At 40.2% G+C, this 25,505-nt stretch overlaps 1 long non-coding RNA gene across 2 annotated transcripts in view; it reads left to right on the top strand.

The window, feature by feature from the left end:
- The window catches only part of LOC133277443 (uncharacterized), a 36,815-nt gene extending 11,872 nt beyond the window's left edge, over positions 1 to 24,943 (top strand). For both annotated transcript variants that reach the window (XR_009746209.1, XR_009746208.1), the window contains exons 2-3: positions 1,583 to 1,737; positions 24,874 to 24,943. This is a non-coding gene — a long non-coding RNA (uncharacterized LOC133277443). The remainder of the gene's footprint in view (positions 1 to 1,582; positions 1,738 to 24,873) is intronic.
- The last annotated feature ends 562 nt before the right edge of the window (positions 24,944 to 25,505 follow it).

Here is a 25,505-nt window from a genome sequence, read left to right on the forward strand (position 1 = left end):
CATGAGGTTCACACAGGCCCACTTTTCAAGCTTGTCCAGGTGCCTCTGGATAGCATCCTGCCACTCAGGTGTGTCAGCCACACCACACAGCATGGTGTCATTGGCAAACTTGCTGAGGGTGCACTCATCCCACTATGTCGTTGATGAAGATATTAAACAATACTGGTCCCAGTATGGACCCCTGAGGGACACCACTTGTCAGTGATCTCCATCTGGACATTAATCCTACTTCTGCTAATTCTGCCTCATGTCAGGAATCAGAGGAAAGACCATATGCCATTACTCCCCAGAACAGATCAATAAGCAGGTTTCAGCAGAAAGAGATGTAAAAGTACACTAAATAGTTTGTTTCATTGAAGAATGTTTAAACAGGGATCAAAGTCAATCACAGTGTCAGGAAAAGGCTTGCTTTGGTTCAGTAGGACAGCTTTTTTCCATTTTTACTTAGGAAAGAGAAGCAGTATTGTTTCGCTCTCTAGAGTATAGGTCAGGATACATTTTATGATCCCATTGGAATGGTATCAATTGCGCTGTGTGAATAATACTGTTTTACAGCCATGTTTTAAAGCAACTGCTACAGTATTTTATGAAAGGTTCAGCTTTGCAGCTGGGTGCAAGCTGTGCTGTGCACACATCTGTTTTTAGGTTCAAGTTTAAGTTATTTTGTTCTCTTTCTAGGTTTCACTCTGGCTTACAAGGAAGGGCAGATGCTGCTCCCAAGAAGGGTAGCTTGGAGTTCACATAGAACTGCAGTGACTGGTGTGCTGCTCAAGGGTCTTCATAGATGTGAACATGAAGTGCATTATGAAGCCTAAATCTTCTTTTGGATCTGGCTGATATTCTAGGCACCTCTTAAATTCATAGTTTAACTTTGTCTTAAAGATTTGAAGAGATGCTAAGCAAGCATGGGGAGATTCAGATTGCAATCTGAAGTCTGTTTTTTAGGTTTGAGTATATTAATGTAAGGATGAAAGGCTGAGTCAGCTTTTTCTGTCTTTCAGGCTTGTATATAAACTTTTAATAATAAAGAGTCAACAGACTTGTATTTTTACAATATGATCCTTCCCCTTTGCATTCACTAACTCTGCCACCTGCCCTGTAGAAGTGCAGGCTAAGGAATAGCAGAATACTGCTGCCCTGGGGTTAGGTCAACCTCAGCAGATGGGAGAATCCTCAAGAAGTGCTGTGTCTTGAGTATCCCTTTGGTGGCATCGGTTAGCACTTGTGATTTTCTTCCAGCTTAGTGCTTTGGTGGCTTCTTGTTACTAATACCTCAGACTGAACTTACATGGAAAATTTATCTTTCTTTTATTCTTTGTTTCTGCGAGCTTTTAAGGCTTAAGAAACAATATATTCTTTAACTATCTCACTGTAAGTTGTTTAAATGTGATTTTTGTTTGCTTTTGGGTAACAAAAAGCTTCAGTAAACTGTGTTACACATGTAAAGATAACACGTTTCTTTGTAGTCTGGTTATAGCTTTGGACAACATTTTAAAGCCTACTAGCAATTGTAAATCAATACATGTCAATTAAATGTACATGTGACTGCCAGTTCAAATTTGTTCTGTATTTATTTACTTAGGTTTGGCTGCTACCAGTTATTTCACCTTTTATCAACTACAAGCAGCATGAACCTAACAATGAAGAATGATGCAAATATAATGATCCTATTGATTGAAGCAGAGATTTGTACTTTGAGAGAAATTGAATTCACCTACTGAAACAGAAGCTCCTTAGGTAATGGACTTAGATGAGCTAAATATCAACTGAAATATCATCTTACAGAATGGACATCATGGTATTTGCCTCTTGAGGGTATCTAGATAATAGTAAATTCTTGTCAGGTGTACTGAAGCTGTGCTTCAGGGAACATTAAGGTGCATCATAATGGCCTCCACAGTTCACAACAGTTCAGAAATACCAGTGAATGAAAACACAAGGGGTTTCACTTCAAAATACTGAAAATAGCTCACAGCTGTTTTTTCCCCAGCCTTACTGAAGATACAGCCCCTTCTTTCTTACCCCTTGCCAGTTCTGTGGCTAGGTTTCCTGTGTGTTGATTTCAGCCTTACCTTACACTGCAAGACAGCAGTGAATATACAGAGCTGTTAAGACCAGCACTTTTTCCTCTTAGGAGCAAACAGTCAATACTCCCTGAACTCATTATCTGCTGGTGCATCTGCATTGCCTGTATAAATTTTTATTCCTAATAAATGACTAACTCATCACACATTAATCTACAATAATGTGATCATTTCAAGATTTTGCTTTATTTCAAACAATCCTCTAGACAACTGCATAGTTCCAGGAAGGTGCCATTTTTTGTGATACTATCATGATTAAGTTAAAATGCGTGATGGGAACTTTGGCTCATACACTAGAAATGCTCTTTCCACTTATGCTTTTAAGATATGTGAAACAGATTTTCCTTGTTTATCCAATGGCCAGTGCACAATGAAATCTCATCTTCTTGATGGAAAAAAGTCCAGTCACTTAATTGCTTAAAACCTGAATCACTCAACCAACTTCAATGCTGCCTTTTAAAATATATTTTTAATGTAGACTTGTAAGTCTTCCAAGCTTAGCAGGTGACTGCCAGTTTTGGTGTCCCAGGCAGATGTCCCTCTCATAGCACTGAATTGGTGAGGGTGCTCACCCTTCGCTTGCCCCTGTACTAGGACAGCAGCTTTGACTCTCTATATATCCCCTCACTTGAGACAATTGCCTTAATCCTTTAATATTCACCCTCTGGGTTTTTTTTTCCCCACTTTTACAAACCTTGGTTCTGTTCATTCGTTCAAATGAGGTAATTCCGTTGTACTTGCAATAACAGTCCTTCCAGAATAAGAATTAAAGGCAGGAGGAGGAGGTCCAGAGACAATAACTAAAGTCAGCCACAGCCCCAGGATGGCGGTGCAGGACTACAGGGGTACAGATGGGCTAAGGTGAGGCTGGCATTCCAGCTGGTAGGTTGGAGGCATCCCCACAGCCTGACTGGAAGAGCTCTCTTCATGGTCATCAGTGGCACTGTCTCTAAGCTGGTCCTCAGCCTGGGCAGCCAAACCCCTAAAGGTAAGGGATACACTCAAGAGCCCTGCCACCTTGAGATGAGTTTTTTTCCTAGAGGAGAAGAACAGTAAAATTTAGCTTTGGTATGTAGAGGAAGATTTTATTTGTGGGGCTTGAGGGTTTTTTTTTTCTGTGAGGTTAGATACATAGCTGCTATCTTTGGTTTCAGCTGTTGGAATGTGCCTAGAGAAAGGATGGGACTGAAAAATGGCAGAACAGAAACAGAGTGTTTTGCTGGTGTTTAAAACAGTCATTTTGACTCCTGTCATTCATAAGATAAATTTTACTTTTTCAGTCAATTTTACAAAGTGCACTTGTCATAAAGGTTGCTCTGCAGTGTAGGGAATTGTCCTCAAAGTTATCCTTCACATGTGGGAAGTATGCTATGCTATGCAGTGATCACACTCCCAGTACACTGTGCCTTTGGTTCATGAAGCACTGTAGGGAACATCAGGTTTTGTAATCTCACCATTTTTGCCCTTTATTTGGAAGCTTTGCCTAAGCTCAGTATGCCTGAGTGTATTGAGATAGGGAATAATCTTAATGTTCTTTCTTCAAATACTTTCTTAATTCCTGGACAAGAGCTCTTGGAGCAAAGAGCTATTTCCTCTTGCTTTCTGCCTCTTCATTAAGAAATATGTTTTCTGTTGTTAATATGCAATTTCAATATAAAAAGGTCAGTTTAACACAGATCAGTTTCATCACATATCAAATTAGTTTATTGATTAGAACTATGAAGAGCATAGCTAATCAGTGGTGCAGAAAGTACATAGCCTAACTCTGCATGCTTAGGGGTAATATTTTTACCTCCAGATAGGTATGGCTAGCAGTCAGCTTTCATTAGCTGAAGTAACAGAAGTATATAATATCCCAGAGTATGCAAAAACTTAGATGGATTGTTGGATGTAATGCTTGCACTCCAGGTATGCCTAAAAGCCAGTTTATCAGGATTCATCAGTTCTGACAAGGCATTATAAAGGAGTTCTGTATTGCATTCTGAATGCATTTGGTTCCAGCAGGTTTACTGGCAGGGTGCAAAACCAGTTTTGGTCTGCTCTGGAGTTGAACTCATGTATTCTCTTAGAAAGAGGGATCCCAAGGAGTTGCAGCACGTTAAGTGGTCATCTGTGTGCCACATAGAATCATAGAATCGTACTGTGCCTGATCTAGTAAATTCTGCTGGAATTCATCTGGATCATCAGTAAGATGGCTTTGCTCATGTCTTTGGACTAGTTAATTGCAACCCAGCTGGACTGCTGCAGAAATTAACCTGTTCTGTATTCCAGGTCAGGGTGCACAGTCAGCACTTGCTCACACCCTGCTCATCAGTCTTAAATTGCCTATCTCAAAGTTCCCTGTTGCTTAATTGTATGATTCTGACTCATATTAACCCACATATTATTTAGTGCTTTTACTTTACCTAAGTGCAGTAGAAGAGCAATAAAATAGACAACAGCAGTCAAAATTCAGTCTTTTAGGGGAAAGTCCTCCTGCTAAATTTCTTTGCCTCCTTATTCTGCTTTCTTGCTAGATTAGTGCCAGTTCTTACTCTGTATTTGTTTATAATTTAGAGGCCTATAAAGTTACTTAACCTGCATCAGTTTAACTCCAGGCTGAGAGTTTAAAAGCATCAGGCACATAGGTTAACTTTTACTTATGGCCATGCACCATGAATACAGAAAACATGCAAATCATGGTCTGATAATAAAGCACTTACCCAGCAGTTCTCCAGATCAGATATAACAAAGCTGAGCCTGAGCATAAATGCATGGGATTATGGAAATGTTGTTTACAATTTGTTACAAAGGCCTTATTATAATGAAGAATAAAATAGAGATAAAATGCTATGCTATGATAAAATGCAATCAGTTTCCATTACTTATAAATGAACTTATTCAGAATTTGGGGAAGATCATGTACATACTTTTTTTACCTCTGTATGAGTGAGAATACAGTGATTAATACAGAGGGGACCAAACTTTGATGAAGATTTTTTTAGGGTCTATCCTAATAAAAGAATAAATTATTAAATTTTTTTTTTCCTAATGAATTGATGTTGCTGCTCAAACAGAAGATGTGATTAGCCATCAGCAAAACTGTATAGGGGTAATTTCACACTGTATTGCAAAGTGTACAAAAGACAGAAATATGAAAAGTGAAAATACAGATTTTTTTTTCTTTTATTTGTTTGGTTTCCCTATATTGTAGTGACGTATGTTAAAAATATGTCCAATGCTTTTGATGAAAATATACTCTCCAAGTGTAACCCTTGATAAATTATCACATACATGGAAAGAATTGCATCTTAACTGGTCTATTTCTGTCTAATACTATTCATAATTTCTCAGGACATCCAGTTACTTGATTCAGTACTATTTGCAGCTTCTACTAATGACCTCCCAAATTAATGCTTGGCATCAAATATTCATTTATACAGTGATTGTGTTGTTAGCTGGCAGATCAGTCTTCTACTGAAGAAAATACTTTAGCAGATGAGAGGCAGAGAACAGAGAGATTAAACAAGTTCCAGAAGGCAATTGCCACCAGAGATCTTTTTAATTTTGGCCGATAGGGGATGAGACAACAAGGTATCACACTGCCAAGCCTAATTGCAGCTATCAATAAAGGTGCTGGTAAAATACAACTCAAGTTTGCTGATGTTAACTTCGCAAATAATGAGAGGCTGCTCACATAAAAGAGTCTTTGTCAAAAAAGACATTTAAAAATGTGTTTTCATTTCTAAAGGGACATAATAAGAAAGTGTTATAATGAAAGCACAAGAACAGTGGTTACACTTTGTGTGAACCTCCTAATAAACGTGTGCCTCTTTCATGTTCAGTAAACAGAAGATAGATAGTTAATTTCAGACTAGGTTTTATCCCATTTCTGTGGATTTTATTTAGTATTTTATTTAGTTACAGCTGTAACTCAAAGGCTATGAATTTTTTTACTGATGTACTTCTTAATGTTTCTTAATGGAATAAATCACTTTGATATTGCAAATGCCGTCTTAGATCACTATAACCCATCTGTCCCTAAGGGCATAAAACCAGAACAGTTTGAAGGAGGATAAACCTGTCCTCTAAAATTCCAAAGCTCTCATGCAGTGGTGTGGATGTTTTATGCATTTCTCAAGTTTTTCTTAGTTTCACTGGATGAATTTCTGATCCTGTGCAAGCCAAGGGACAATCTCCAATATGCTACAGAGGAACCAGAGAATCACCAATTTTTGCTGACTTTTTTTCTATAATTTCAAACGTGCTATGTTTTCTCTTGCTAACGCTGTCCTTCCCCATGCCTTGATTTTCTTAAATGACTTCTAATAAATGTCTTCATAATTAGTGAAATAATTATTATTATTGCTATTTTTATTAATTGCAATATTCATGGTGTTTTATGAATTTTCTTTAACTGTATTGCCATCACAGTGGAAAAAACACACTCATTTCAGCAGACATGTTAGATATTTTATATATCAGAAAACTTGACACATTGTGTCTGAGATCATGCCATGTAAATGCTATGTTCTGCATTTCTGTTAATGCATTACTGAATTGTGCTGTTTTGTGCTTCTGTAGTGGGATGCTGGACTCCACTGCCCAGGTTGCAAGGCCCAGCATGCTGAAGAGTCAGTAATGATGTTACAGATCAGCCAGACAGCTGAGTCCTCAAAACAGCAATTTCTCTAAATTCAATCAAAAGGGAAGCTAAACCAAAATACTTGGTTCATCATTTGGTGGCTTGTGCAATGTGTCTGTCTCTCAAGGGATAGCCCTACTTTCTGACACAATCAGCAAAATGCTGTGAACACGTACAAAACATGGAAGAATAAAAACACAAGTTCCACTCAAAACTGAATCATAAATTATCATGTGATTAAGATGAGAGACTTATTTTTGCATCTAGGAAAGAAGCACATGCATCATCTGATCTTTTTTTCATTGCAGTATGACTCATGCTACGCAGTTCATCAGAGTTCATCTCTGCGAGTTTTGTTTTTTTTTGATCTTGGGAGTACAAATGCTTGGGGTTTTCACTCATCCTACTCTGAATATGTAAACATAAAATATAATGTTGCCTCTTCAAGAAAATTCAAAGGTCAAAATCATACATAGGATCAGCCAATAATTAAAATCAGTAATATGACACCAACTAAAGTTGCCTCTTCAAGAAAATTCAAAGGTCAAAATCATAGATACAAGCAGGCAATAATTAAAATCAGTAATATTACACCAGCTAAAAAAAAATCGACACATTAATATATTAACTAGAAAGGGTGAAGAAAAGAGCAGTGAGTCTGTTGAAAGATATATGAGAAGCAACTAAGCAGGGTAGGACTCCTTAGCCTTAGAAAAAGACAGCTGGGTAGTAGTGGTATATAAATTATGAGTAACATGGTAATGATAAATAGGAAAGTAATGATTATTCCATATAACTAAGAAATGAAATTGTCAAGTGATAAGTTAAAAACAAATAGAAAAAGGTGTTTCATTGCAAAGTAGAAATTACTCTGAGAAAATAATTTGTATAGATTTTTAGGGATGCCAGAAGTTTACACAGGTACAGAAACAGTTCAACACATTCACTGAAGAAAAATCCATCAACAATTGTATGCATGGAGTAAATTTACATTGAGATTTCAGAAGGAACAGTTTGTGCACCTTTAAGCTGTTCTGATTTTATGCTCTCGGGTAAAGAAGTGTTGCAGTGGTCCATGATGGTGTTTACGACCTCAAAGGGATTATTCCAGTGAGAAGCCTTTGTAGAAGTACATCAGTACCAAATGTCATTTGCCTGTAGTCTGATTTACAAGCTGTTTACAAATCCACTCTTTCCGGTTGAGGAAGTCCTTTGCTGTAGGACTCTGCCAAATGGGTGTGTATACTGGGTAATTGCCACCATATGTTCTACATTTCCCTCTATATGTTCCCTCTTCAGCCACTATTAGGGACAGGTTATAGACTAAAGGAACATTTAGTCTGGCCCCATACAGGTTTGGGTTTTTTTAAGTATTTGCATGGCTATATCACACATAGCTTGAATACACGTAAAGCAAGAAGTCACTGACAGACTTGATGAAAGTGTATCTGGGCCGCTCTACATAAAGCAGTCATGTTAAAATGTTGAAATCACACATAACATCACAGATTTTGCAAATTTTTCTTTCAGGTACTCTTAAAAGAGCTAAAATTTTAAGAAAATCCTTTTTTTTTTTTTTTTAATACTCCCTCCGTAATAGGTTTGAGGCCCTGGATCTTGAAGGAGAGGTTGGTGAGAATGTGGTGCAAGGCCAGCCTACAAGGCCACATAGGAAAAGGCGGTCAACTTTGCACCTTAAGACTGCCTCTGATAAGAAAGAAAGAAGGGTCATTGTAGTAGGCGATTCCCTTCTGAGGGGAACAGAGGGCCCGATATGCAGAGTTGACCCTCATCATAGGGAAGTGTGTAGTCTGCCTGGAGCCCGGATCAGGGATATCACCAGGGCGCTCCCCAACCTGGTGCACCCGACAGACTACTACCCGCTGCTGGTCTTCCAGACAAGTGAGGGGGAAGCTGCTTCCCGCAGTCTGAGGGGGATGAAGAAAGACTACAGGGCCTTGGGGCGGATGGTGAAAGAGTCTGGGGCTCAAGTGATCTTCTCCTCACTCCTTCCATCTTCCACTGATGATGTGGGAAGGAATGGGAAGATTCAGTTCATAAACAATCGGCTTCGAGACTGGTGCTGCAGGCAGGGCTTTGGATTCTTTGATAGCAGCTGGTTTTATAGGGCACCAGTCTGGACAATGACAAGTGGGAAAGGTTTATCTCACAGAGGCAAAAGGGTGCTGGGGCACGAATTAGCAGGGCTCATTTGGAGAGCTTTAAACTAGATTAGAAGGGGGATGGGGTTGTAGCTGGGCTTGCCCCAGTGGGGCAGCACTCCAGAACTGATGAAGACTGGGAGGCCTCCTATAATCCTAGGGTGAAATCGGTGTGCTCAGCTCGCTCCCTGAAATGTCTGTACACCAGTGCGCGCAGCATGGGAAATAAGCAGGAGGAGTTGGAAACCTGTCAGGAGACTAGGATCTGGTGGCAATTACAGAGACGTGGTGGGACAGCTCACATGACTGGAATATAGTCATGGAGGGCTATGTCCTTTTCAGAAAAGACAGGCCAGCCAGGAAGGGTGGTGGGGTTGCTCTTTATGTGCGGGAGCAACTACAATGCACCGAGTTCTGTCCAGGGACAGATGACGAGCGAGTTGAGAGTCTGTGGGTGAGAATTAAGGGGCAGGCTGGCAGGGGGGATACTGTTGTGGGTGTCTGTTACAGACCACCAGATCAGGGTGAGGAAGTTGACGAGGCCTTCTACAGGCAGCTGAGGGCGGCCTCACAGTCACAGGCCGTGGTCGTCGTGGGGGATTTTAACTTCCCTGATGTTTGCTGGAAGGACCACTCAGCAACCCAGCCGCAGTCCAGGAGGTTCCTCCAGTGTATGGATGATAACTTCCTCATGCAAATGGTGGATGAGCCGACCAGGAAAGGAGCGCTGCTGGATCTCATCCTCACTAACAAGGAGGGTCTGGTCGAAGCAGTAAGGGTTGAGGGCTGCCTTGACCAGCGACCAGCGACCACGAGATGGTGGAATTCAGGATCTTGTGTGGTAGGACCAGTAGAATAGCAAGTAGAATTGCAACCCTGGACTTTAGCAGGGCAAACTTTGGACTTTTCAAGCAATTGCTAGGGGAAATCCCATGGGCAAGGCTGTTTGAAGGTAAAGGGGCCCAAGATAGCTGGTTGGCATTCAAGGATTGCTTTTTCCGAGCTCAAGATCAGAGCATCCCGACACGTAGGAAGTCAAGGAAGAGGGCCAGGAGACCTGCGTGGCTAAATAGGGAATTGCTGGGTATGCTCAAGTGGAAGAGGAGAGTTTACAGGTCATGGAAGGAGGGGCTGGCCACTTGGGAGGAATATAAGGCTGCTGCTAGAGGATGTAGGAAGGCAGCTAGGAGGACTAAGGCCTCCTTAGAATTAAACCTGGCGAGAAGGGTCAAGGACAGCAAAAAGAGCTTTTTTAAATACATGGCAGACAAAACTAACACCAGAGGCAATGTAGGCCCACTGATGAACGGGATGGGTGCCCTGGTGACAGAAGATACAGAGATGGCAGAGTTACTGAATGCCTTCTTTGTCTCTGTCTACTCTGCTGCAGGCAGTCCTGAAGAGCCCTGTACCCCTGAGACCTTAGATGAAGTCAGGTCAACGGAGCGGTTTGCCTTAGTCGATGAGGAATGGGTTAGAGACCAGTTGAGCAATCTGGACATCCATAAATCCATGGGCCCAGATGGGATGCACCCGCGGGTGCTGAGGGAACTGGCGGAAGTCATTGCTAGACCACTCTCCATCATCTTTACCAAGTCTTGGGAAACGGGAGAGGTGCCTGAGGACTGGAGGAAAGCAAATGTCACTCCAGTCTTCAAAAAGGGCAAGAAGGAGGACCCGGGTAACTATAGACCGGTCAGCCTCACCTCCATTCCTGGGAAAGTGATGGAACGCCTTATCCTTGGTGCCATCTTAAGGCATATCAAGGATAAGAGGGTTATGAGGGGCAGTCAACATGGCTTCACCAAGGGGAAATCATGCTTGACCAATCTCTTAGCCTTTTATGAGGAAATAACACGGTGGATGGATGATGGCAGAGCGGTGGATGTGGTCTACCTTGACTTCAGCAAAGCATTTGACACAGTCTCCCACAGCATCCTCACAGCTAAATTGAGCAAGTGTGGTCTGGATGATCAGGTAGTGAGGTGGACTGCGAACTGGCTGAAGGAGAGAAGCCAGAGAGTTGTAGTCTATGGGGCTGAGTCTAGTTGGAGGCCTGTATCTAGTGGAGTGCCTCAAGGGTCAGTACTGGGACCAGTATTATTTAATATATTCATCAACGATTTAGATGAGGGAATTGAGTGTACTATCAGCAAGTTTGCTGATGACACAAAGCTGGGAGGAGTGGCTGATACGCCAGAAGGCTGTGCTGCCATCCAGCGAGACCTGGACAGGCTGGAGAGTTGGGCAGGGAGTAACTTGATGAAATATAACAAGGGAAGGTGTAGAGTCCTGCATCTGGGCAGGAACAACCCCAGGTTCCAGTATAGGTTGGGGAACGACCTGTTAGAGAGCAGTGTAGGGGAGAGGGACCTGGGGGTCCTAGTGGACGACAGGATGACCATGAGCCAACACTGTGCCCTTGTGGCCAAGAGGGCCAATGGCATCCTGGGGTGTATTAGAAGGGGGGTGGTTAGTAGGACGAGAGAGGTCCTCCTTCCCCTCTACTCTGCCCTGGTGAGACCCCATCTGGAATATTGTGTCCAGTTCTGGGCCCCTCAGTTCAAGAAGGACAGGGAGCTGCTGGAGAGAGTCCAGCGCAGGGCAACAAAGATGATTAAGGGAGTGGAGCATCTCCCTTATGAGGAAAGACTGAGGGAGCTGGGTCTCTATAGTTTGGAGAAGAGGAGACTGAGGGGTGACCTTATTAGTGTATATAAATATATAAAGGGGGAGTGTCACGAGGACGGAGCCAGGCTCTACTCAGTGGCAAACAATGACAGGACAAGGGGTAATGGGTACAAACTGGAACACAAGAGGTTCCACTTAGACTTGAGAAGAAACTTCTTCTCAGTGAGGGTGACGGAACACTGGAACAGGCTGCCCAGGGAGGTTGTGGAGTCTCCTTCCCTGGAGACATTCAAAACCCGCCTGGACACATTCCTGTGTAACATTATCTAGGTGTTCCTGTTCCGGCAGGGGGATTGGACTAGATGATCTTTCGAGGTCCCTTCCAATCTCTAGCATACTGTGATACTGTGTGATACTGTGATACTGTAACTAGATAGTTGTCAAAAAGGTGGGTTTGTTTCTGCAGCAGGATATGAGAATCTGACACACAATATAAAGAACTTCTAATGTAAAAGTGTTTGACTTTGAAGAAATGTTTCCATGGAGAATTACAGCTTTAGACCTTTTTGAGAGCTGTGTAAGAGGTTTCTTTTTAAATATCGTTCTTTCATTTTTTGACTACATCAGTGTAATTTTTTTAGAGATGTCCATATGCAGAAGGAAAGAACAAAACATCTGGCAGTAATACTGTTGTTTTAACACTAGCAAGGCACAACCTTCTCTCATTTGCCCAGAGGTTGTAGTTGGTATGATCTAGCTGACTTCCTATGAAATACAAAAGCAGAACAGTTGTAGTAGAATATGCTGTAATTCTCCCAAGGATCATTTACATGAACTTCCGTCTGTTCATATACACACAGATACGGTGTCAAAATGGTCCTTTTGTTCCTGTGGCTTGCACAGAGCAATGCAATCTGTTCATTGCTATAATGGACATTAATCATTATTCATACATATGTGTGGAGTTTTCATTTATCACTCAACCTGACTTCGATAAGAGGCATCTTTATTACAGTCTTCATGAGTTAATGAAATGGTAAATGCTTCTGTCACGTCTTGGAAAGGAGAGCAACAGTGTGGTGAGACGAAACATTAAAACTTGCATTGGACAATTCACTTTTTTAAATGTAGCCTTTATAATCAGAAAAATCTTCATAGTTTTATAAACTTTTTTTAATAAAAATAAGAATTTACATAATCTGGTTTTAAAGCATAAAGACATCCTCCACATTTCATCCACAGAAGAGGGATGGTGCACTGGCAGGCTGCAGCCAGACACAGACTCATCAGTGCTCCTCCATTAAGAATCAGATGTCCCATACACAGAGGTGAACGGTTAGTATAATTTTTATCTTCCTTCCATTTCTGACAATTCTGCCAAGGCTGTCAGCCTGTATTCTGACACTGCAAATGCTGACACATGTACTGATCTGCATGAATATGAGGTGTTCCTGTGAATACAAGACTAAATACAGAAAGTCTTTGAGTCAGTGACACTGCTTATGTGCATAAACCTGTGCAGACATCTGCAAGATCAGGGCTCAGGGGAGCAATTACTACAGATGGTTTTGTGCAGTACATACCTGTCTGTCAGGACCTGGCCTGAGACCAACAACTCATTTTGCATTGGTAAATGAGTAATGTTTCATATTAGCCACAGTTTATCCACAGTCTGAATGATGAAACAGGATTTGACCTCTTAATTGGCCCATTTCTTTTAAAAAAAAATTTCTAATAATTCTATTTTTTATATACTTTTTTTAAAATTCAATTGAAAGTCAGTCTATAGGTACTATTCCTTTACTATACATTATCATGAAACACATAGTGAAGATAATTGAACTAAATTAATGCTTGAATATTTTCATGGTCTAATTCACTGATGTTGTCCTCTGGCCTGAGTTAGCATGCCATAGGTTTCTCACTGTTCTGAAAGAGGCTTTTAGATTCTCTTATGTTCAACCAGTTTTCCTCACATGCGAAGTATAACTGACCTTAGACCTAAAAAGCCATTTTTTGCATGTGTGTGGCCTTTCCTCCCTGAAGGCCCAGTAAGTGACTTCTACCCTCCAGTTTATTCCTCTGAGAACAAATACTATTTTAAACATGCAATTTAGTTAAATTACAAACCTTGTTTCATTTTAACCCTCTGTCGTGATTTAAGCCCAGCTAGTAACTCATAACCATACAGCTGCTCTTTCACTTCCCCCTTTCCCGCAGACACTGCCAGTGGGATGGGGAGGAAAATAAAAATGTAAATCCCACAGGTTGAGATAAGAACAACTCAGTAAAGTATAATACAGAACTACCACTAATAATAATAACAATAAGGGAAATAACAAGGAGAGAGAATATAAAACTGAAAAGAGAAGGAGGAAAAAAAAACACCAATAAACATAAGTGATGCACAATACAATTGCCCACCACCAGCTAACCTAAACAGCAATCTCCACCTTCTAAGTGACTCCCCCCAGTTTATATACTGGGCATGACGTGCTGTGGTATAAAGCTCCTTTGGCTAGCTTGGGTCAGGTGTCCTGTCTCTGCTTCCTCCAAGCTTCTTGTGCTCCTCCTCACTGGCAGAGCATGAGACAAAGTCCTTGATCAGCTAAGCATTATTTAGCAACAACCAAAAACATTGGTGTGTTATCACCACTGTTCTCAGACTAAAGTTGGAAGCACAGCACTGCACCAGCTACTAAGAAGGAGAAAAATTAAACACTGTTACCACTGAGTCTAGGACGCTGCTCGCTAAATAAGCAGAAAGTCTAATTAGATGTTAGCCCCCTGGTGTACACCACCACCTGCAGAAAAGGGCTTAGATTACAGGTGTAAGCCTGTGGGTGATTTATCTCTCCCCTCCCACCCTTTCCTTTACCAGACTGGTTATTTTACCTTTGAATGCTAATAGTGGCTAACTCCTGAGGTGTGATGGATTCTGTGTGGCAGGGTGAGTGACAATATGTGGGAGGACAAAGACAGGTTTGTTATGCTTGTGTGGCTCTGTCTGGAGGGAGACTTTCTTTTGATAGTAGTAATTTAGGCATGCAGTAATTAGGCTGTTTTGTAGTTACATTAGACTTATGCAACTGACTTGGGGGAGGGGGAATAGCAGAGTTATCATGATCAAAATCTCAGCATCTATTTAAAATAAGAGTGCTTGCAGCACCATCATCTTAGTTTGCTAAGAGTGCTTTTCTACTGTTCTGCATTGATCCACTGATCTTTTCCCTCAGCACAGGGCAAACAGAGTAAGAGGGCATAGATGAAGATAAAAGTGTGGTGAAAGGAAGGAAATAGGTAATACACTAAACATTTGTCTATTTAATTTTATTTTTAATTCTTTATAGTTCAAAGAAACTTTAATGATATTTTCAATCAAGATGCTACACTTTCTGTATACAATAAAGAATATTTTTTCTATCTGTCTTTAAGTACCCACTCCAATGGGATGGATAAGACACTTTAATGTTGGCATTCTGCATTTAAACTAAAATGCAAACTCCAATCCTTCCTAAGGCAAAGGAGCCCAAGGGCAAACTAGCAATTAATATGTGAAAGTGGTTGGGGGGGGGGGTGGTGGTGACAAATTTGATTTATTAGCATGCTAATGTAAATTAGAAATGAATAATTTTCTGGAATAATTAAGGTGATTTAACATTTACAGCTTTATTTTAAATTTGAAATTATGCTGCTAAAGTTTTTCAAAACTACTGGTGCTCTCAGTAAGGTGACACTATGTGGATTGATTTTAGTATTTGTTCTTTAGTATTCTTTATAGTTCTTTGAGTTTTGCTTTGTAATTTATCACAGGAAAGATGTGATAGTCCCTGCTCCCTGTAAAGATAAACTACACTGAGTACAATTCGCAAGAATCTATGATACCTTGAGTCATAGAATCATAGAATAGTTAGGGTTGGAAAGGAACTTAAGATCATCTAGTTCCAACCCCCCTGCCATGGGCAGGGACACCTCACACCAAACCCTGCTACCCAAGGCTCTGTCCAACCTGGCCTTGAACACTGCCAGGGGTGGAGCATTCACAACCTCCCTGGGCAACACATTCCAGTGCCTCACCACCTAACAGTAAAGAACTTCTTCCTTATGCCCAGTCTAAGCTTCCCATGTTTAAGTTTGAACCTGTTATCCCTTGTCCTATCACTAGAGTCCCTAATGAAGAGTCCCTCCCCAGCATCCTTATAGGCCCCCTTCAGATACTGGAAGGCTGCTATGAGGTCTCCATGCAGCCTTCTCTTCTTCAGGCTGAACAGCCCCAACTTTCTCAGCCTGTCTTCATATGGGAGGTGCTCCAGTCCCCTCATCATCCTCGTGGCTCTCCTCTGGACTTGTTCCAACAGTTCCATGTCCTTTTTATGCTGAGGACACCAGAACTGCACACAATACTCCAGGTGAGTTCTCAGGAGAGCAGAGTAGAGGGGCAGGATCACCTCCTTCGACCTGCTGGTCACACTCCTTTTGATGCAGCCCAGGATACGGTTGGCTTTCTGGGCTGCGAGCAAACACTGAAGCCGGCTCATGTTCATTTTCTCATTAACCAGCACCCCCAAGTCCTTCTCCGCAGGGCTGCTCTGAATCTCTTCTCTGCCCAACCTGTAGCTGTGCCTGGGATTGCTCTGACCCAGGTGTAGGACCTTGCACTTGGCATGGTTAAACTTCATGAGGTTGGCATCAGCCCACCTCTCAAGAGTGTCGAGGTCCCTCTGGATGGCATTCCTTCCCTCCAGCGTATCAACCAAACCACACAGCTTGGTGTCATCGGCAAACTTGCTGAGGGCACACTCAATCCCACTGTCCATGTCAGCGACGAAGATGTTGAACAAGACCGGTCCCAACACCGATCCCTGAGGGACACCACTCATTACTGGTCCCCAGACGGACATTGAGCCATTGACCACAACTCTTTGCATGCGGCCATCCAGCCAGTTCTTTATCCACTGAGTGGTCCACCTATCAAATTGATGTCTCTCTAATTTAGAGACAAGGATCTATCATACATTGAATCTATCACATATTGTCCACCTATCAAATTGATGTCTCTCTAATTTAGAGACAAGGATCTATCATACATTGAATCTATCACATATTGAATCTATCATACATTTTTGGCATTGTGCTTCACTAACAAAATATACGCATGGACAATATGAAAGGAACATTCTGGGGACATTTTTTTGTATAGCTGAAAAAAGTAATTAGCTTCTAATCATGCTATCAGGGAAAAAAATAGTGTAATTGCTATTATAGGGGAAAAATACAGAGAAATTGAATGGAGATAATGGAAAACTCAGTGAAAGACATGGAGTCTTCCGATACTCAGCAGTTTTATGTGAAACAAACAAGTTATTACACTGTAGTATACAAGATGGAAGTACAGAAATTGCCAAGTTGCTTTCTAATTCTGAAGTCATCTTCAGGTAAAAAGTCCAACCAAAACAACAAGACTAAACATTAGAAGAGACTTCTTAGTTTCTTCAGTTTTAGATGTGCCATAACTTGACCCCAGAATCTTTACTCAGACTATCTGTTAAAGAGTATATAGATAACCAATTCTTCATCAGTCAAGTGTATTTTCTTTCCTAATTTCTTCCTAGCCTGTAATATACTTACTCTTTTTTACTCTGAAATGAAATTATTTTTTCATTACAAATGAATTGGACAAGGGTTTTTGAATAGAATAGATATTAGGCTTAAAAAGAGGAACAGAAAACTGAAGGAAGGCTGTAAAGGGAAGCTTTCCAGAGATATTCATGATGTCTGGCTTTGGCAAAAGGATGCTCAAACCTCCTGTCAGCAGGTGCTTCTATGGTATGAGGCTTTTTCCACCCAAGTGGAAAGTTGTTATTTATGTAAGTTAAGAAATCTTAAGAACTTTTAAGAACTGAATAGTCATCTGAATGAAAGGTAATCTTAGATCAGATATTGATGTCAAAACAAACAGAAAAGAACATTTTGTGTGTGAGTTGGAGAGAGGTTTTACTGACGATCTTTTCAATTCTTTAGCATACCTAAGAAACCTGCTGACTTTTTTAACCCTGAACGAGTGTGAATTTTCTGGGGAATGCTTCATTCAAGGTCCCACCAATCTGTTGTTACGTGTTTCTGGAATATTTCGTAGATATGGAGATTAATTCTTGCATTTCTTGTATGCAAAGCATTTCCTTTCCTGCTGCTTATTCCCACTGTGAGAAACTTCACAGCTGTGATGATCTAGGATATAAACAATTGTTTTGCTTTACCAGTTATATTTGGTTCTTCGGGTATTACACCTTCTCCTTGAGTCCTTAATCTTTGTGGTGGTCCAATCAACAGAAGGCATTGGTTATTTATTCCAAATAGTTATCTATAGGGTACTGATACTCAGTATATTTTATGCTCATATTCACTGAGGCAAGCACAAGAGAAAAGTTTCAGGAATAGTTGTGGTTGTCTATACCAGTAAGGCCACATAGCTGGAAGTGAAATGAGAGATTGTCTCTTATGAGTCAAGCATGGAAAGAATTTCTATTCTTTATTTCAACAGCTGTTAAAACAGAACTGAAGATAATCTCCATCATTACCCTTTAGATTCTCTAATATTACAGGAGAAAAACCTAATAAAAATGGTTCTTGTGCTTTTGAGAGTCTTTGTACTCAGAGCATGGCTATGTAGTAGAACTAAAGCACCATAATAAACCACAAATATTGTTCAGCCAAATATTTATTAGAGGAATCTAGAAAGTAAAATAAAGTTGAGGTGGATTAATGTTCTAGGGCATGTTCTAGGATACAGTATCTGTAGCAGATTATGTACAAGGATGATGTGACTGTCACCTAAATTAAATGCATCTTCTTCAGTCTTCAGTGTGGGAGTGACAGAATAATGAAATTTAAATACAAATAATGACTACATTTATCTTAATTTAGAGGCTGGTCACCCTAAATCAGGTGCAGATATGAGATAAAATAGTATGAAAACTGACACTTAGTTTGCAAAAATGGTTATTCTGTAAACTCTGGAAAGGTTTGTGGTTGTCTGAAGTGGTACTTATTTAAATACCAGTTTTATATTTGATCAGAGCAGAAGCTAAACATTTCTACTAAACCTAGAGGTGAATAAATACAAATTGTTTTGGTTTGTTTGGGGTTTTTTTAAGGAAGCTTGATATCAAGTCTATTAAACTATTAAAACTATAAACTATTTAAAAATCTGTCATTTACAATATTATGGAATAAACGTGAAGAAATTTTTACCATGGAAACATTTTAATAAAAAATGAAAGGATTCCAGAATTAAATGTTACATCCATTCCTTAAAAACTCTAAAATTACAAGATATCATCACATCTTATAAAATTAGTTAAAAATTTGACTGGTATCATGAGCACAAAAAGGAATTCAGCTCTTTTCAGGACTTCTCCCTTTGAAGCATGTTTTGAATCTTATAACATCTGGCCTGGACATCAATGGTAGCAATAAAATCTTCAAAAAACATGGCTCCTTTGGGCTGCTTTGCAATGCTCCTGTCATCAGAGTCAAGTATTTGCAAAGACAGATAGGGCAAAACCCTTTCAAAACTGATTCAGAGCTAAGTTCCTAAAAGTGTAATAAGCATTTCTGGGTTTAAAATCTGAGCTAAGAACCTGGGTGGGAATATGACAGTTCTTAATAGTTTATGGATGCTTTTATAACTGCAGTCCTGCTGCTTAAATTAACTGCAGGAAATCCAGTTAACAAGGTAAATTGGACAAGTGGGTTATAGAGAGCCACCTTCTTGATTTTTCTCCCTCTCATTATTTCATAAATAAATGCAGAAAATTTCAAGCTGTTTGTGTTCAGATCTTAAGATCATTGACAATACAAGCAATTGCATTTCAAACAGGATTGCAGCCATTTTTTGCCCTGGGTTTTGAGGCCAGTATTAACATTTCATAGTTCCCTTAATAATGAAAGGCACAACAGGGAAAACTAGTATCTATCTAATGAAAAAGAATATCTAGTGATTGCTGTGAATAAACCAAGAGATCTTCTAAAGTGTGTAATAGCAAGCTGTAGAGTTAAATGAAAGCGAGTGATGCTCATTAGAGCCTGCTCTGACACCTAGTTAGATTCATTAGTGCACAAACAAAGGTTTAAACTATAGAAGACAGGGTTGTATCTGAACAAAAGGAGAAGGGAACAGTTATGAAAGAAAGCCGTATTGTAAAAGTGCTGTATAGGAAACTAACTCATGTTACTGGTTGCTTATCCTTAAAAAAATAAATCTCTTTGGTCTCCTTATGTTACAAATAAGCATCTAAAAATCACAAAATTCAAAATGAAATAATGAAAGTCTCTGAATTGTCCTTCTGATCCCTAACAATTTTTCTGCTTCCAGATTGCCTGTCTCAAATCCATAAACCAGCTCTCCAGTAAGGGATGTTCCTGTTGCTTACTTGATGGCAGGAGAGCCTGCAGTGGGCCTGGGTGATGACACCCCAATTTAAAGGATGCTGCCAAATTTCCTTTTTCTTTTTCTTAGTATTCCTTCTAGCTACATTTATGAATAAGCTAAAGTGTTATCATTAAAAATAACATTAACATGCTAATTTCTTGGCACTACTCATGCCACTCCTTTCCTTTTTCACTGGCCTCAGACAAATACAATGGCCTAGATGATTTCATTGCATTTTTAAGCTGCTAGCGTAATGGCATTGAATTTAATAATGTAGCTATGATCCCAGCTCCTTACAACAGGAAGGGAGTTCCTGGGAACTCCTTTCAAAGGGACTTCCTACATTCGCACCCCCAGCAGGCATGCGAAAGGAAGTCAGGAGGGAGTCAGCTGCTGCAGGACTTCCAGCCTCAGCTGTAAGGAGGTAGGAAGCCAGGAACACAGGAGATGAGCACTAGAGGTGCTCTTCTGGCTTATGGTTTTTGGTCCACCCCCCATAGAGAAGTGGTAAGGGTAGAGGCAGAAGCAGCTGAGCACTCCGAGTTCCCTTCCTCAATGCTGCGGCTGTTGTGTCCCTCAGCTTCTCCAGAGGTAACCTGCTACCATAGGGAACATGAATTTGAGAGGATCATCTTCACCATATGGGCTGCCATATGACCACTGCCAAGCCAACAGCAGTCTCTAGGCAGAGAAACATGAATTCAGTCTCAAAAAAATACATATAGGTTAGTAAAAAGGTTAAACTGACCTCAGTGATTAATATATTAACAATACAATTATTCTTTTGTGGGGAACTTTGGCCTGCTTTCTTTATGAGGATGTTCTGCCTAATCTATAATTTTTAAAAGAGAATTGTCACAGAAGCTGCATGAGCTGCTTAGAGCCAAACTCTGCTATTTCCAGGAGCAGTCTCTGATGGTTTTGAACCTGGGGAGGAGCGGCAGGGAGCATAAAACATCCAGATAATCTGCTCAGAGTCGGAAACAAGAGCAAGAGATTTAGATTAGACCTTAGGAAGAAGCATTTCTACTGTAAGGGTTAGGAGGCCCTGGCACAGGTTGCCCAGAGAGGCTGTGGCTGCCCCATCCCTGGCAGTGTTCAAGGCCAGGCTGGATGGGGCTTTCAGCACCCTGGTCTAGTGGAAGGTGTCCCTGCCTGTGGCAAAAGATTGGAACTAAATGATCCTCAAGGTCTCTTTCAACCTACATCATTCTATGAATCTGTGATTTCTTGGCTTTTTTCCTGTGTACAATAGGATACTGGAATTAAAATCAGCATTTCTAGATTTAGCTAAAGGCAACTTGGTGGACGAGCTGCTCCTGCAGACAAGCGTGTAGAGTTTATACCACTCCTGTACTTATGCAGGGCACTTGTGCAGGTTTTATCAAGTGGGAGGAGGCTGCTGTTTGGATCTAGCTGCTAAGTAAGAACCTGTTTTTCAGGAGAACGATTTGGAAAGGGTAATTATGTAGGAACAGTCATTTTAGCGCATTACTTCATCATAATAATACCCGAATTAATGAGTCTAATGAGATTGAATTACTGAGTTCAGTGTGCAGCAAATTGTACGGCTTTCCCCTACAAAATTTAAGGTTTTTCTTAATATTGTAAGTCAGCAGCACTGCCAAGGTTAAAAGTGCAGTTTCTATCACAATAAAAGTTCAAATGCTTTCAGTCATTGCTGTGTGTCTTAACAATTCCAACTCATCAGTCACATCCGTTTCAAAACTGTTAGGCTAGTTTTGAGGCATCGGGTTTGAAGCCAGGCAAATAATGGGCTTATACTCACAGGTGTTGTGTTTTATGCCAGCCTGTAGAACAGCAAAGGTCACCAAGTGCCCTAAAACAAAAAAGGAATTTTGATTATTGGTCTTGGCAAACTAATTCAAGTGATGCAAATTATCTGAGTAATGTCAGGTTACTTTCTGACACCATAAATCAAAACTATGATTTTAGGCTGAGAAAGTTGGGGCTGTTCAGCCTGGAGAAGAGAAGGCTGCGTGGAGACCTCATAGCAGCCTTCCAGTATCTGAAGGGGGGCTATAAGGATGCTGGGAAGCGACTATTCATTAGGGACTGTAGTGATAGGACAAGGGGTAATGGGTTCAAACTTAAACAGGGGAAGTTTAGATTGGATACAGGGAAGAAGTTCTTTACTGTGAGGGTGGTGAGGCACTGGAATGGATTGCCCAGGGAAGCTGTGAATGCTCCATCTCTGGCAGCATTCAAGACCAGGGTTGGACAGAGCCTTGGGTGACATGGTTTAGTGTGAGGTGTCCCTGCCCATGGCAGGGAGGTTGGAACTAGATGATCTTAAGTTCCTTTCCATCCCTAACTATTCTATGATTCTATGGGTGAGCAGCATAACCTTGCTAACTAAGACCTTCATTGAGCTTAATGGGATATTCTCCATCTTGTAGATTGTTAAGAATAAGGCAATTTGGGCTTTTTTGCCTCTCCAGATGCCTTTTGTTCAAGAGAAATCCTACGTTACAAGAGCTGGACAGTAGATATTTTCTGGGCTTCAAGCTTCTTTGTTCAATGAATTGTTTGCATAGTCCTGGAAGGCGCTCATTCCTGTTCTAATCAACCTAGTGCTTCTTTGGGAGCAGGCCCTTGTCTCTCTGCTGGTACACTTTTCTAGAGTCACAATTGTCACAAAGGAGCTACAGGGTCTGACTAGGCCTGCTGGAATCCAAATGACCAGATTAAGAGAAGAAATTGAAAAATAATGCTGGTTTAACTCAATGCAGCATGATGATACTTTAACACAAGCATGAAAAAAGTGTCCCGAAAGTGGTTTTAGTGCAATTTGAATGTGAATATATTGGAAGCAATGCTGTACTTCCCAATGGCAGTGAGAAGCTGTACCGCGCAAGGCTAAAATGGATGAATTAGAAAGTACCATGTTATTGTGGTCAGGAGTGTTATGGAAGTGGTCACAAGGTTACATGACTGTGGAATGTCCACAATTCAGAAAGCATTAGGGTTGGATTTATTCTTTCCAACCACCTGCTCACTGTTCATCTAAATCCTTCTGAGGCAGGGATTTTTGGAGCAAACCCTGTGCTGTTTTCCCCTTCCTTTTCCCTTTTTTCTTTTCTTTATTCTTTTTTTATCTTTTTTTTTCTTTCCTTTCCCCCTCTCTGTCTCTCTCTTTCTGCCAGCCCTCAGTTTCCAGGTGTCATCCCAAAAGTATGTCCTAATGTGACATTATGCTGCATCTCGAGTGCTTAAATGCCTAGTAAATGATGTATCTTGCCACCTGCTGTGGCTTATGGCAGATGGTGCAGAAACAGAAGGATGCACCTACCTCACTGTGTGATACTGACTGAAGCAGTGGGGGGGAATCCCCATGGCCATTCCTTTACAGCCTGCAGCATGAGGTTTGATTATCCCATCTCTTAAAAGATACAAATGTTACAACCATAAAATTATCTGGCTTAATATGAATATGGAGATAAGGTGATGCTATAGCAGAATAGGTATTGTGAATGAATATATAATTTAATATAGGTAAGTGCAGGAATGAGTTGTTGATTTAATGAGATGTCATTACTTCTTGTTCCAGGAGACTCGAAAAGATTGAAGTTTATTTCTGTGTGACTCAATTATCCTTTTTTCCTTGCCTGCGCAGTAAACAGCAGTCTAACTAATGACCCTGACTCATTAGAGGATAAACAAGTGCTACCTTCTTGTCTAGTCATGTATGGTATGTAATGACCTACCTTCCAATTAAATTCCTTTAAAAGCTGTAGTTGAAATCCAGTCTTCAGTTTACAAAGGTCATTCAAGAAAACTAAAACTAGTCTTGGACAGACAATGAACATCTGAGCAAAAAGGAAAAACAAGAAGAAAAAATAGTTGTTGAATATCTGGACAAATTAAATTATGTATCTTTTACAGATACTAAAGGCATGTGGTAACTAGGAGGAAACTTTCTGTCTTGAGGATTTAAAAAAAGGCTATTAGGAATAAATCAAAGGGACTTTTAATATTTTGCAAAATAGTATGCAGACTGACCTCAGATCACAATACTGCAAATGATTCTAAACATACTTTATAGATTTGAATAGCATCGTTGTAGTCAATCACCCTTGAGAAACCACCCCATTGGTAAGCACAACTGTTAATATGATCTGACCTATTTTTATCTTGACCACAGTTCTTTGTACTGTAACTTATTGTATTCATCAGCAGCCCATCTTTCAGAACATCGGCAGAAAGTTCAGAGGTTTGGAGATGCAGTTAGATTCAATAGCCCACAGATGGAGATGGTGCTTTCTTTTGATATTATTAGGTCATTATGCATACATTTATAGCTGGAGATTTAAATGAGGAGAGGGTCTTGAAAGTTATCAGTAGATGAGTTTCTTTAAAGAAATGCAAAATAAAATCTATTGTAATGTGTTTTCTTTGGAGCTTTATTAAAAACACTAATATGTTCTGAAAAGATGAATTGAAAGATGAAGTAGATTGTGCCGATAGTATTTTCATCTTTGGATACAGGAAATGATATTTAATTTTAATATCAGGCTGTTTCATTTTTTCATCATCACAGAGGTTTAAAATTTGAAGATAAAATCCTTTACTTTTGAAAGAACAAAGAATAGGTGTGTCAGTTATTTGTGGGTTAATATTTGTATATTTCTTCTTTTATCAGCCCTGCTGAGTTTATTCTTTTTTTATTGCACTTTATATCTTTCATGCCTTGTAGCTCTGTCTCATAAAGTTCTCTGTCATCTGTTCCCAAACAAATATTACCTTGTGTACCCTTACACACTTTTATGATTTTTCTGCGTGAAACAGTAATTTTTGATGTATTTCTACTTTCATTTCATGCTATCTGAGCCTCTGTAATGCAATTAAATCCTTTAGTCACAGTGTTAACATGGTTTATTTAAATTATATTTTAATTTTCCTGTTCTATTACTCTTGGAGGTCTAGAAGTCCACAGCTGATACTGGAAGGAAAGGTGACCTAGCATAGGCAAAGTTTTACAGGAATCAAAAGGACAGAACCATAGATTTTTTTTTTTTTCAGTTTGCCAATACTCTCTCAAGAGAACATGCACTAGCCATTGTGGGGATCCCAGTGGAGGTAGCACATACCTACAAATCTTCTCAACACAAACTTAACTTGAAAAGGAGGAGTCTGGGGGTAGAGGGACTGAGGAGGGCAGAATCATAAATTATTTTATGTTGCTTCACAGCAGGGTCAGGATTCCAAGAACACCCTAAAATCCTGGCTTTTCTTGACTTCCAGGTATTAAAGTTTCTAAGTAGTCTGTCTTCTGTGTAATACATTGCATGATGTAACACCCGTAAGAGTGCAGATTAGGGCACATTCTCCCTATGTTGTGGGAAACAGGAAAGGAGCAGACAGAAAACAGCTATTTTCCTGCAGAAAAAGTAAATATGAATACTTTCCTGTAGTGCATATGAACACTTCAAAACATAACTTTAGCCATGTATTAGCCGTCTCCCAGCAATGTCACACCTTGAGTCAGGCACCATCCTTTGGGGCATAACTGAAGCATAGCTTTCAGTGTTTCAATATGGGAGTTTTGGACT

The sequence above is a fragment of the Pezoporus flaviventris genome, unplaced genomic scaffold (genome assembly GCF_033815535.1).
Source record: "Pezoporus flaviventris isolate CSIRO_AGI_PZ_B2104156 unplaced genomic scaffold, CSIRO_AGI_Pfla_v1 ptg000055l, whole genome shotgun sequence".
Taxonomy (NCBI): Eukaryota; Metazoa; Chordata; class Aves; order Psittaciformes; family Psittacidae; genus Pezoporus; species Pezoporus flaviventris.